Source organism: Chrysochloris asiatica, unplaced genomic scaffold (genome assembly GCF_000296735.1).
Source record: "Chrysochloris asiatica unplaced genomic scaffold, ChrAsi1.0 scaffold00032, whole genome shotgun sequence".
Lineage (NCBI taxonomy): Eukaryota > Metazoa > Chordata > Mammalia > Afrosoricida > Chrysochloridae > Chrysochloris > Chrysochloris asiatica.
The window spans coordinates 20,796,300-20,808,843 of record NW_006408550.1 but is presented as its reverse complement, the minus strand read 5'-3'; positions in this window follow the sequence as shown (position 1 = coordinate 20,808,843).

Sequence of the window (12,544 nt, the reverse complement as noted above, 5' to 3'; positions counted from 1 at the left end):
GAGTAGTAATACATTACAGACACTCCCGCTGTAGGGGATTTGTCCTTTCTACATGGAACGCCTGTGGGTGACAGGGAGCCCAGATCAAACACTTGTTGTCTTAACCACACCATCTGTTTTGCTGTAATTCAACACCACACACAATTTCAGTCCAGGATAAGAGCACTGCTCTTATGCTACCTCAAAGAGATACAACTGGACAATTTACAAAAGACACGAAAAGGCAAACTGAATGTATCAGTCTCTAGACACACTAACCCAGGTACCTGGCACATAATGGGGATTCAGACTTTTTGTTGAATGAATGAACAATTGAATCGTCAAATGTACACTTCTCTTAAAATTAGCAACATACTAGTTAAGGCTTGTGCTTTTTCTCTGGGTCAGGCATACAGTTTTTGGCAAATTCACTTTTTATTTTGGAGCTGTAACTAATTAATGTTTAATTTCCACCACACATGTAGTAGTTTCATAAAACTGGTCATATTAATTTTGCTTTTCTCTCATTCCATATAGCAAAATGATACAGTTTTACTCTCCTTTCTCAGTTTCCAAGTTGAATTCCCTAATGACAGAAATTAGGAGTATGCATGTTGGCTTTTGAAAATGACATAACAGTGTAGATAGGAACTTTATTTTCATAAGTACATAGATTTCTAGGGGAATATGAACCATAGAATAAAGAGAATAGAGGGAGAATGGCCTTTGACAAGGCAACTTACTAATAGCTACCATGATATTATGAGTTTTAAATTGCTCTTCCTTTTGTTTATGGGTCCATGCCTATAAATCTACCCTACAGATATAATCAAGGATTTAGAAAAATAAATTGAGAACATTCATCCCAACAGTAATTAAACTGCCAAAACACTAGAAACAACATAGATGTCCAATAGGAATTTCTATAATACATTAAATTACTATGTGCACAAACAAATGGATAGTTGGCAATTATTAAAATTTCTACCATTGGAGAATATTTGTCGTCATGGGTAAAGTCTGTTATATTTGAGAATGATGTGCATTGATCAGATATGGCCATTCACTTTTAAGGAACTAAGATGGATTGTTTATATCCAAAGCCTTTCCAGGGAAACTGACCAAGTACATGGCTTACAGAGCCCAGCTTTACAGAAAGCAAGGTAGGCCACTTCTGGCAGATCAGGAATGTTGGGATATTTTAAGGACCTCGAGAAAAGAGGAATTTATCCACATTTATGGATGTGGTGGTGGTTGTGTGCTGTGGAGTCGATTCCAACTCATAGTGACCCTTGTATACGGTTTCCGAGGCTATAAATCTTTACCGGAGCAGAAAACCTCATCTTTCTCCTTTGGAGAGGCTGGTGGATTCAAACTGCTCATTTGATATAGCAAAGGTTTCTTTCTGGTGCTCTAGTCAAACCCTTTTCCATTTGAAACTCAAAACGGAAATGAACCATTCCGTCTCCCTCCACCTGGTGTTGAAATCACATACAGGCAGTGGGTTTCTTTCTGCTGGAGGCAGCGGTTGTGTTTGTGTTTAGACCTCTTTCAAATCCTGGCCTGTCTTGTAATTAGCTGTGCTTGACTTGTATTAAGTAACCAGTAAGCAATGCTTTTTGATATTCTGTGATATACGTGGAGTGGGGAAGTATAATTCTATTAGCTCGTTTACTTCTAGTCTTCCACCCTAAACAGGTGCTCGGACACACCTATTATTTCCTTGCTTTTCTTTTTTCCCTAGAGCTACCAAACTTCAGAATTAAAGACCATCTGGTGCTCCCACCCATTGATCAAATGCCCAACAAGTAATTGTCCAGCCTCAACATGAATAGCAAGGTGAACAAGAGCTTTCTAGCTCCCCAACGCAGTCAAATGTAATCACTAGAAAAACACGAACTTTGAGTCCATGTTCTCTGACTGCCATTTGCTGGTCCCAGCTCAAAGCCCCAGAGGCACACTGAGGAAATGCTATTCCCGTAACTACCTTGATTCTTTTCTTTAAACACAGTTGTGCTTACCCGTCTGTCTTAGTCCTCTTGTGCTGTTGCTTTAACAGAAATACACAGTGGGTGAACAAACAGAAATTTCACATCTCACAGAATAGGAGGCTAGGCTTTTGAATTCAGGGTTCTGGCGCTAGGGAAAAGCTTCGTCTCTCTGCCAACTCTCGGGGATGGCCCTGACCTCTTCTCAGCTTCTGTTCTATGACATCTGCCTTCCCCCAACTCTACTAGCTTGCTAACTTGCTTAGTAGACTCTTTTATATCTCCAAAGAGATGGATTTAAAACATACACTACATTAAATGGACTCATTAACATAACAAACACCCATTCCCAAATGAGATGATCACTATACGGATTTTGTTGGTGTTATGTGTGATTGAGTCAGTTCCTACTCACATAATTGTTAGGTGCCATCGAGTTGGTACCAACTCATAGTGATTGTATGCACAACAGAGCCCTCTGTAGGGTTTCTAGGAGAAGCTGATGGGTTTGAACCTCTGATCTTGTAGTTCAAACTGACTTTTATGGCCCAGTGCTTATTCTACAGAGCCACACCTGGACTTCACTACAGGTAGAGGGATTAGGATTTCTAGCACATGGTTTTGTTTTTTTTTGGGGGGACGGGGGACACAATTTAAACCACATCAGCTTTTTCTAAAAAGTGACCTTTGAATGAAGCATAAAAGGTACCATGTGAGCAGCGTATTTAGTGGACACGTCCACCTTCCTGTGTCTAGACGCCATACACCTGTTGGTAGCCCGAGCTCAGAGGAATTCAGGGCTGTCAGATTACATGCTTACTTCAGATCTCTGTGCTCAACTTCTACAAATCATATTTCTTCCCATGTTGCTGCTGTGCAAATCTTGTGCAAGACTTTTTATCCTTTTTATATTTCATCCTTTTCAGATTTGACCCATATTTCAATCAGCTAAGATTGAATGTATTTTCTATCGAAGTATTGTGGTAGTGATTACGAGTCAGGCTGAATTACCACCAATTTCATTGGAGAAAGATGAGACTTTCTGCTTCCATAAGGATTTACAGCCTCGGAGACCCTATGTGGATTACTATGAGTCGAAACTGACTTCATGGCACATAACCACCATCACCACCATTGTGCTATTTCAGACTTTGAATAGCCTCTGGATGTCCGTCTCTTTTGTTGATAACAATAAATATTGAGCAGAAATAGGCCCAGGACAGAGGCTCACCAGGTTGGCAATGAGCATTTTGAACACCTATTGAGAAAGAACTTTTTATCCAGTTACAAATTTCCCCAAATACCCTGCCATATAGTCCTGACAGTCCCTTTAGGATAATAATGACATTAGTAAGAGAGCTAGTCAAATCTATTCCAGTCCCCTCTCCACTAATCAAAAAGATAAAGGAGAAGAGTCCACCCACCAGCTCTTAGTGATTAGGGTTTCTTTTCTTAAGTGTTGGCAAGCCATCCATTCTGGCGGTGGTGGTGTTGGTGGTATGTCGTCAAGTCGGCTCTCAACTGTAGAGCATTTCCAAGGCAGTCAATCTTTATAGGACCAGAAGGCCTAATTTTCCTCCCGCAGAGCAGCTGGTACATCTGAATTTCTAAGATCAGACGAGATTGGGCACCGTCAGGCTGGTATGGCTGTAGACAGATTTGAACTTCTGACCTTGCGGTTAGCAGCCCAATGATGAGTAACCACTACATTACTTGGGCTCCTTAAACCACTGATGAGTTAATGCAAAAATATGTACTGAATATCTGCTGCTTCCAGGATCCATGCCCTCAGGGAATTGGTACTTATAAATAATATATTCTAGATATTTCATCAGAAATGATACCAAATATCTATTATCATCATCATCTCCCTCCCATGATTTAGCACAGAACCAAGCACACAACAGGTTTTTAACACATATTTGCTGTATGAAATTTAATAATGATTACAATTGGTATTTAGTGAGGGTTTTCCTGTGATAGGCATTATGCTAGTACATTACATGGGTTATGTATATCATTTTCACAGCTTCCCACCCCCACCATTTTATAGATGATGAAAGTGTGGTACAGAGTGGTTAGGTGATTTGGTCAAACTCAGATATCTAGTGAGTGTGGAGGTGGGGGAGGTTTAGGATAAAACCCAGTTGTCTGGCAATAGAGGCTTGACTACTAGAATATAGCTGACAACCTAGCTACTCTTGTGGAATTCATGACAAAAGAGACACCTTCATCCCATTTGGTTACCTGAAATTGATAAGCCTCAGTAAAAGTTTTCTGAAAGAGTTAAAATTAATAAATAGTATATGCATCCAACAACCCCATTGGAAATATAAAGATTTTAGGCAAATTGACATTTTAAAATAAGATATTCCTATAAAACAATGAAAATTGAACAATTTTATTACATTAACTTAATGCCCTCAGCACCAGACGTGGTTGTTGTTGTCGTTGTCAGGTGCCATCGAGTCGGAACCGACTCATAGCGACCCCATGCACAGCAGAACAAAACAATGTTCGATCCTGGGCCAACCTCACTACCGCTGCCACACTTGAGTCCATCAATGATGCCACCTGGCTGATCCATCTCGTTGGGGGTCTTCCTCTTTTTCTCTGACCCTCCACCCTACCCAGCATGACATCCTTCTCCAGCGACTGTTTCCTCCGGACAATATGTCCAAAGTAGGAGAGACGAAGCTTAGCCATCCTGGCCTCCAAGGAGCACTCTGGCTGCACTTCTTCCAAAACAGACGTGGTAGGATGTACCTATCCACAGTGCATCTGTTTCATGGAAATCACATCATCTCAGATGTAGATGCCTCCTTCAAGGTTATCTGCTTATTTATGAATCATATAGGAAATGGTAGGAGAGAGCTTTTAAAGCGGCCTCAAGATTTTATGGAATAATTTGTAGAAACAAGTTTCCAGTGAGTTCCTTTTTCCATCTAATTTGAATATCCAACCAGAAGCAGAAACATCAATTTTTACTATAAAAAATAAGTGATGAAACAACCTTGATAGAGTTATTTAAATTATTTGCTGAGATTTTTTTTCTCAGAAACCAAGGGCTAGCTAAGACTCTCATAGCATTCCAAAGTATATAAGTTGATACTTCCAAAAAGCATATTCACTCTTGATCCGATTTTTTTAGTGTGCTTAATAATTACGCAATCGAGTCTATATTCTTTAAACAAATCAGGCAGCCCTGGCTTTATTCTATAATTTAAAAAGCTCTAGACATGCAAACCCAAAGGTGATTGATCTGAAAAGAAAGTGTCAAGTAGCTACTGCAATATGTATTTCCATATGTTCAAAATATCCCCAATACTAAACTACTCATGAAGCTATCTGGTGAGGTACAGATCAAATATTTCATAATCTCACCTTTTGGAATGATCATCTTGACATTCTTATCCAGGGACTTGCCTTCCTAAACCAGAGGAAGTGTCCTGGTGTCAGTGTGTTCCTCTGTGTATCTAAAATTAAGCATCCAGTTGGTGGTTAAATTAAGATCTGACCTTGTACAACTGAAACATAAGAAGTTCTTGGCACACAAGAAAGTATTACCCATGACTGTTCTAGACTCTCATCAAAAGAAACTCAAGCCACAGAGATATAATAAGATTATTTGTGTCCTGATTGGTTCAAAGAGCTCTCCTGAAAACAAATGATCTGCCAATTCAGCTGCGGTGAAGGTTCCTTTTGGAGGAACAAATAAAATCACTTAAATAGAATGAAAATATATGAATGATTTATTCAGGAGACAAATTTGTTTGTGTGGGTTGATCCTAAACCATTAGGAATAAATTTTAACATTAATATTTTTTTTCATTTATCATCTTTTAGGTTTATGTGAAATCTCATTAAATACAATCTTATTAGACCAGTTTATTGTCTTTGAGTTGTATTTAATAACTGCAACTGTTTGATACACAGATGGACATATTCCAAAGTGACATCTACTCTGATTACAAAAATTTAGGTAAGTTGCCAAGTACACATAGTCCAAAAAATATGAGTAGCAGATGTCAAGCAAGAAGACAGTAAGGATTTTAATGGGGGAGGGTTGTTTGTTTTCAGTAAAAGCAAAAATAAAATATAAAGATCAGTGTCTTACTGACTTGCTATTGTAAATAATCTGCTTTAAGTTTGTTTAGACATGACTCTTCTGGGATTTAATTGGGTCACTTTCACAAAGCCATCTGTCTTCTGTCTGTACCACTCCACTAAAACCACCCTTCCTGAGGCTCTCAGTGATCCCCTAATTACCAAGGTTGGAAATATTTTTCAGTTCTTACTTTACAGATACACTATAGGGCCTAAGTTATAGCCTTTTCAATAGCTTTATATGCATGTGAAAGTTGGACAATGAATAAGGAAGACCATAGAAGAATTGGTTCATTTGAGTTGTGATGTTGGAGAAGAATGTTCAAAGTACCATGGAGTTTCCAGAAGCACAAACAAATCTGTATTGGAGAAGTGCAGCCAGAAGGCTCCTGAGAAACCAGGATGGCAAGACATTGTCTCTCATACTTTGGATATGGTATCATGAGGAACCATAAGGGACTCTGATACTCAGAAAGTGGTATGTACAAGATATGAATCTAGGAAAATTGGAAGTTGTCAAAAATGAAATGGAATACATGAAGAATGATATCCTAATCATTAGCGAGCTGAAATGGACAGGTGTCAGCCATTTTGAATCAGACAATCATGGTTTACTATGCTGGGAATGACAAATTCAAAAGGAATGGTGTTGCATTCATTGTCAAAAGCATTTCAAGATCTGTCTTGAAGTAAACACTGTGTGTCATAAGATAATATCCATATGCCTCCAAGGAGGCCAGTTACTACCACTATTATTCAAATTTACACACCAACCTCTGATGATGAAATTGAAGACTTTTACCAACTTCTTCAGTCTGAAATTAATCAAACATGCAATCAAGATGTATAAATAATTACTGGCGATTGGAATGCAAAGGTTGGAAACAAAGAGAAAGGATCAATAATTGGAAAATATGGCTTTATGTGATTGAAATGATGCTGAAGATTGCATGATAGAGTAAAACCAATGACTTATTCATTGTAAATATCTTTTTTTTTTTTTCAACAATGGTGACATTACATGTAGCCCTCACCAGATGGAACACACAGGGATCAAACTGTGGGACAAGACAATGGAGAAGTTCAATATTATCAACTAAAAGAAAGCTAGGAGTTGACTGAGTTGACAATTGTTCATATAGAAATTCAGACTTCAGCTGCAGAAGCAAATCCATGACAGCCAAAGTGTGACCTTGAGTATATCCCAAGACCAGTTTTGATGCATTAGACACTAATGACAAAGAGGAGTTTTGGATAGCATGAAGACCATCATTCATGAAGAAAAGCAAAAGGTCATTCAAAAGACAGAAAAGAAAGAAAATACCGAAGTGAATGTCAGAGAAGACTCTGAAACTTGCTCTTCAGAGTAAATGGAAGAACTGAGGAAGTAAAAGAGGCGAACAGAAAATTTCAAAGAGCAGCTCGAGAAGATGAAGTCAAGTATTATAATAAAATGTGGAAAGACCGGGAGGTAGAAAACCAAAAGGAAAGAACATGGTCAGCATTTCTTCAACTTAAAGAACTGAAGAAAAAAATTCAAGCCTTGGTTTGCAATATTGAGGGATTTTAAGAGCAAAATATTGAATGCTGCAGGAAGCATCAAAAGAAAATGAAAGAAATACAGAGTCATTGTACCAAAAAAAACTGGCTAATGTTTAGTCATTTCAAGAGGTGTCATATGATCAAACACCAATGATACTGAGGGAAGAGGCCCACGTTGCATTGCAAACAAGGCTCCAGGAATGGACGGAATATAAATCGAATTGTTTCAACAAACTGAAATAGCACTGGAGACCCTTACTTGTCTATGCCAAGAAATTTGGAAGACACTAACCTAGTAACCATCGCTGTGGGCTAATGTGCCAGACTGCAAAGCTGTTTAAACTGCAAGGTCGGCGGTTCAAGCTCACCAGCTGCTCCTTGGAAACCCTATACAGGGTCGCTATGGGTTGGAATCGACTCGATGGCACTTGACGACAACAGCAACCTAGTAACTATGTCTGTGCCCTTTCCAAAGCAAGGTGACCCAGTGGAATGTTGAAAGAATCAAACAATATCATTAATATCACATGCAAGTAATGTTGTGCTGAAGATAATTAAAAAATAATTGCAGCAATATATCAACAGGAAACTGCCAGAAATCCAAATCAGTTTCAGAAAAAGATATAGAATTAGGGATGTCTTTGCTGATGTCTGATGGATATTGTCTGAAAGCAGAGAATACCACAAGGATGTTTACCTATGTTTTATTGACTATGCAAAATCAATCAACTGTGTGGATCATAACAAACTATGGAGAATATTGCATAGCATGGGCATTCCAGAACTTACCTGTGCTCATGAGGAGCTTGTACACAGACCAAGAGACAGTCATTCGAACAGAACAAGAGATACTGAATGGCTAATATCAGGAAAGGTGTGCATTGGGATTGTATCCTTTCACCCTGCTTACTCAATCTGCATGCTAATCAAAGAAACTGAATTATATTGAACAGAACATGGTATCAGAATTGGAGGTAGACTCATAAACAACCTGTAATAAACAAATGATACAAGTTTGCTTGCTGGAAATGAAGAGAACTTGAAATACTGATGCAAATCAAAGAATATAGCCTTCAGTATGAATAGCACTTCAGTGTAAATAAACAAAAAATCTTTACAACTTGATCAATAAATAACATCATAATGAAAGGACAAAAGATTTCATTTTGCTTGGATCCAAATCAACTCTCATGGAAGCAGCAGTGAAAAACACAAATGACTTATTGCATTAAATAAATCTGTGGCAAAAGCTCTCTTTATAGCGTTAAAGAACAAAGATGCTGCTTTGAGGACTAAGATGCGAATGACCCTAGCCATGCTGTTTTCAATTGCTTTATATGCTTATGAAATTTCAACAATGAATAAGGAAGACTGTAGAATTGATGCATTTTAATTATGGTTCTGGCAAAGAATATAGAAAGTACCACAGACTGCCAGAAGAACAAACAAATCTCTCAGAAGAAGTACAGTAAGAATGTTCCCTACAAGAGAGGATGGTGAGACTCTTGGATGCCTAGTCCCTGGAGGGGACTTGGTAAAGTGGAGGAGGGTCAGCGAAAAAGGAGGAAGAGATGCAACAACAAGGACTGGTGGTAATGATGGGCTCATACATACCAAGTGCTGTGAGGATGGCACAAGACGGGGTATTGTTTCTTTGTGTTGTGCATAGGGTCACTATGAGTTGGAATGGACAGCACCTAACACCACCACGCAATTATAAAATAGGTACTATGGATTTACTAGGAGTCCTAGTGTGGCGCTGCAGATTAATGAGCTAGACTACAAGGTCAGTTTGTACCACAAAGTTGGTTGTTCAGCTCACCAGCTACTCCTCAGAAACCCTATACAGGGTCGCTAAGAGTTGGAATGGACTCAACAGCACTTAACAACAATATAGATCTACATAGGAGTCATGGTGTAGCACTGTAGGATAAGCACTAGACTGCAAGGTCCATTTGAACTATAGGTCGGTGGTTTGAAGTCACCGGTGGATCCTTGGAAACCCTGTACAGGGTTACTATGAGTCAGAACTGACATGATAGCACTTAGCATCAAAACAACATAGACCGACTTGTATCTTAAACCAAACCATTTCCATATCCACTTGAAGAGTGACTAGTGGGTTCAAACCATCGACCTTTCAGTTAGCAGCCAAGTGCTTAACCACTGTGCTACCAGGCTCCTTACTTACCATGCAGTATTTGAAATAAATAGAATGGAAAAACAGAAATTATGTGGAAAAAGAATTAAGATCAGGTTTCTGAAAACATAGACCTGTGAACAAGTCTTGCTCTAACACAGTCTCTGTCCTCTTAGTTATTTAAATTTCCTGAGGTTTAATTGATTCATTTTAATATGTAAATGACAGTAGCAATAATAGTACAATGACCATGGCACTGTGGTAATAAAATGAATCAAAGACTTTTGGACAGCCTGCCTCTCTTTTGTTTGGTGAGAGTGATTTTCAGAGATGGGCGTGCTTTAAACAGTGAGGGACTGTTGACGACTCCCCTTGTTCATACTGTTGTTTGAGGTTGATATCCAAATACACATCCCTACTATTTATAAATAGCCAAAAATGTGTGCTTTGTTCCAGATGTCAATTATAGCAACTGGCGTGGGAGCCTGAGATTGAAACGTTACAGCACAGTGTTAGAGGGCACCACCCATTTTTATTTTCAGAACAAGGGACTTGGGTAGCATTTACATGACTTTATTCCCACAGAGCAATGTGGCAGAGCTTAACCTTAGTGTTTAAGATGTATGATGCTGCTATACTTTTCTTTGCCCACATGGACTCTGTTCCTGAACACAAGAATGTCTTGCTGCTTTTGACTGGGAATGCAACATAGAGCTCTGGCTATGATTAGCCACACCCAGCCTCCCACAAATCCATTCCTTCTGTTCCTTTTTGCTTTCTGATGCTACCCCTTCTTGATAAAAGGTCATCAGAACTGAAGCGTTCACACTGCCTTCTGTGCATAATGTTATTATCCAAATAGCTGGAAAAGCCCCATTCCGTTTTCTCTTGTTGTTTTGTTGTTTAGTGGTGGTGGTTGTTAGTGCCTTTGAGTCTGACTCACTTGTTGTTCACAGATGCCATTGAGTCGGTACCGACTCAACAGAATGAAAGACTGCCCTGTCAGGCGCTAACCTCAAAACTGCTGCTATGCCCAAGCCCATTGTTGCTGCCACCGTGCAAATCCATGTTTTGGGGGGTCTTCCTCTTTCCCTCCAACACTCCACTTTCCCAAACGTGATACCCTTCTCCAGGAACTGGTCCCTTGTGATAATATGTCTTAAGTATGAGAGACAAAGTCTGGCCATCCTGTACTTTTTCCAACAAAGACCTGTTTGTTCTTTTGGCAGTCCATGGTACTTTTGATATTTTCCTTCAACACCATAACACATATACATCAATTCATCTATGTTGTTCCTAATTCACTGCCCATCTTTTGCATGCATATGAGGCTATTGAAAATACCATGACTTCGATCAGGCACACCTTAGTCCTTAAACTGAGAACTTTGCTCTTGGGCAACAGATTTGCCTAATGCAACACATTGTTTGATTTCTTGACTGCTGCTTCCATGAGTGTTGATGGTTGATCTGAGCAAAATGAAGTCTTTGACAACTTCAATCTTTTCCCCATTTATATGGATGTTGTTTATTGGTCCAGTGGTGAGGATTTTTGTTTTCTTTACACTGAGGTGTAACCCATACTGAGGGCTGAGGTCTTTGGTCTTCATCAGTAAGTATTTTAAGTCATCTTCACTTTCAGCAAACAAGGTTTTATTATTTGTATATCCCAGGTTGTTAATGAGTCTTCCTCCAATCCAGATGCCACATTCTTCTTCAAATAATCCAGCTTCTCAGATTATTTTCTCAGCATACAGATTGAATAAGTATGGTGAAACAGTGCAACCCTGACACATATATTTCCTAATTTTAAACCATTTGTTATTCCCTTGTTCTGTTTGAACAACTGCCTCTTGTCCATGTACAGGTTCCTCATGTGCACAATTAAGTGTTCAGTAATACTCATTCTTCGCAATGTTGTACATAGCTTTTCAGGATCCACACAATCAAAAGCCTTTGCATAGTCAATAAAGCACAGGTAAACATCTTTCTGGTATTCTTTGCTTTCAGCCAAGATCCATCTGACATCAGCAATGCTATCAGATAAGAATTTCACATTGTCTTCTTAATATAGCTTGAAATCTGGAAGTTCTCTGTCACTGTATGGTTGAAGCCATTTTTGTATTATATTTAGTAAAACTTTGCTTTCAAGGGATATCAATGATATTGTCTGATGATTCCCACATTCCATTGGGTCACCTCTCTTTGTAATGGGCACAAATACAGATTTCTTCCAATTGGCCAGGTAGCAGTCTTTCAAATTTCTTGGCATAGATGAGTGGGTGCCGCCTCACTTTATTGAAAGATTTCAATTTGTATTCCATAATACCCAGAGTTTTGCTCTTTGCTAATGCCGTCAATGTATCTTGTACTTCTTCCTTCAGTTTCATATGTTACCTCTTGAAATGGCTCAACATAGAGCATTTCTTTTTCATACAGTGACTTTGTATATTTCTTCCATCTTCTTTTGTTGCTTTCTGCATCATTCAATACTTTGCCCATAAAAATCCTTCAATGCCGCAAGTTGAGGCTTGGAATTTTTTCTTTAGTTCTCTCAGCTTGAGAAATGCTGAGCGTGTTCTACTCTTTTGGTTATCTAATTCTAGATCTTTGCACATTTCATTGTAATATTTTACTTTGTCTTCTGGAGCTGGCCTTTGTAATTTTCTGTTCAGCTCTTGTACCTCCTCATTTCTTCCATTTGCTTTAGTATCTCTACACTGGAGAACAAGTTTCAGAGTCTCTTCTGACTTTCATTTTGGTCTTTTGCTTCTTTCTTGTCTTAATGA